Raw genomic sequence first — 2,468 nt, 5'->3', positions numbered from 1 at the left:
GGGGGGAGGGCTATATGCAGTGTGGAAGAGGCTGTTGACTTGTTCTGTGGTTACCCAGTGGTTTCAGCTGCTATTAAATGGGAAATGGTCAACTTCTGAAGGTAGCAAGTTCCTGATCCCTAAAGATCTTTGAAATCAGGACAACCTCTCTCAGAGTGACTGTAGAATGGATTCCCATTTGTTTGTTTCTTCTCATTTATTTCCATTTTCACAAGGAATAGGATTTCAGGCATAATATAAGTTGTTCAGTTCTCATCATGGCACTAAGGCTATTGGAGAGTTGGGCATTTCTGATTAAAGAAAAAGGCATACATGAAATAACAGTAATGGGATTTCCAGGGAAGTACTTTAGGGTGATCTGTGATTAGATATCGAGTACTTTATGTGATCAGGGAATTCATTGAGTGTGTTTCAGACTGGATATGAACACAGAACTAACTGTATAGGCTAAAGGTGGTGCCTTGGACAGAGTACTAGAGTTGGTGTCAAAAATACCTGAGTTCAAATCCTACCTCAGACAAAGACTAGCTGTGTGACCCTGAACAAGTCATATAACCTCCCTGAGCTTCAGTTTCCTTATTTGTAAAATGAGAAGCCTGGACTCCAAGGATCCTTCTAGCTTGAAATCTAGAACCCTCTGACTGATGAAAATGCTTCTGGGTTTCAGTGATGTAAACAAGCTCCTGTGCTGGTGAGCTTCCACTCTGCTGGAAACACAAATCAAGTATGAACAGTGACATCTCATCAGTCTCAGAGCCTTGCTGGGACAAGTCACCAAAACACCCTGACCCCAGGCATTGGCAACTAGATGAGTTTTATCTAGACTCCTCTCATCCCAGTCAAAAGTGAGAGGTCCCATGTAAATCACAACTGGGTATCTCCACCCTTATGTATGCTCAGGGGAAACTGAGTCCAAATGAACATAGATTTGAGGGCCCAGAAGTTACAAAATAACAACACGTCCCCAGAGGAAAGGATGGCAGATTGGGAGTGTCCTACCCACTTAGGATGAGCAAGAGGTTAAGGGACAAGGGTTCCTGGCTGATTAAATCTATAAACCTTTGGTCTTTCTAAGCACTAGATGCCTTTAGCTCATGTCTTACTCCCATGCCAGATGCCTTCTTAGTCTCAGCCCAACTTCCATTCACTGCAGAGGGCTGAGAACAAAGAAGACTAAGATCCTAGAGCCACTGTCCCACTAAGCTGTACCTATAGGATGGCTCTAATTTTACTGGTAATAGCAAATTAGCTATTTCTACCAATCATCCTGAGGCTAAGACATGATGTTTTCCCCTCTCTAATATTTATTGGCCCCTCTTTAATACTCCCACCTGGGAATGTGGCTCCCAGAAATCTGTAAGCAAGGGCCAAAAATTCAAACTCCAGTCTACAAAAGGATGCTGTCCCTATTGATAAAGGAAGGCAAGCTGGCTTCATATTGCTGTGGCATGAAAATGGGTCATTGGTGGCTGGATCTGTAATTAAATGAGCTTCTGCAACAATCTACCCCTTTCCCAGCTTCAGTTGGTTGGACATGGCCATTCCTTATTCCCAGAACTCTCCTGTGAAGTACCCAACAAGGAATCTAGGCATTAGTCAGGGAGCCTGCTGCTACCTCCTAAACTGATACTCTGAGACCAATCCCTTTCTAAAGACAATTTCTTCATTGGTATTTGGGGGACGTTTCACTGACATTTACGAAATTCAATAAAATAGAAAACCAAACTGTCTAGACGTGATTGCAATGGGCTTGAAGGGCATCAAATCTTTGAGGGATAAAAGAGGTAGAGAGGCCAAGGGAAAACTCCTACTCAAATACAATACTGAATTCCCTAAAGCTAAAAATTAGAAAATACCGATATCCAAAAATGGTACTGGGGAGGAGTGAGAAATCCAAATAATCTATTTTATCCAAGTACCTTCAATTTTAAGACATTGAATGTTCCCCAATGGAATCTATGGATTTAGTCCTTTTCTTGCTTTAGCAATTTCTTTTATTATAATACAATTTCCTACAGATAAAATGGTAGGTAACAAACAGTGTGGTCTGGGATCAAGGATTGACTAACAAATTATATCTGTGTGACCCTGGGCAAGTAATTTAACCCCTCAGTGTCCCCAGGCTGCTGTAAGACGATAAATTACAGCTAAGTCCCAATTAGTGAGAACAATTCATCCTGTGAAGTGGTGGCACACATTTGAATTCACACTATTTAAAGTTATAATTCTGCAAAATATAGTGATTGGTTCTATTCCAATAGAAATATGCATTTAGAATTCAAATAATGTGACAACTTCATGATGTTCATTATTTGCCCTAATTGGGACCTAACTATACTGACCAAATGCTGATTTGCATGGGTTAAGAGAGTTACCATACCTGGAGATCTCCACATGCACTAAGTTCCAGGTGTGGGAGATAGATAGATAGATAGATAGATAGATAGATAGATAGATAGATAGATAGA

At 40.9% G+C, this 2,468-nt stretch overlaps 1 protein-coding gene across 4 annotated transcripts in view; it reads right to left on the bottom strand.

The window, feature by feature from the left end:
* Positions 1-2,468, bottom strand: part of TBX22 (T-box transcription factor 22) — a 61,881-nt gene that overhangs the window by 43,426 nt on the left and 15,987 nt on the right. The window lies entirely within an intron of this gene.

The sequence above is a fragment of the Petaurus breviceps genome, unplaced genomic scaffold (assembly GCF_028583685.1).
Source record: "Petaurus breviceps papuanus isolate PSGF00001 unplaced genomic scaffold, PetGlider_PUasm1.0 90459, whole genome shotgun sequence".
In the NCBI taxonomy this organism is placed as follows: Eukaryota; Metazoa; Chordata; class Mammalia; order Diprotodontia; family Petauridae; genus Petaurus; species Petaurus breviceps.
Note: the sequence above shows the minus strand (reverse complement) of the source record. Positions and strands in the feature narration are given on the sequence as shown.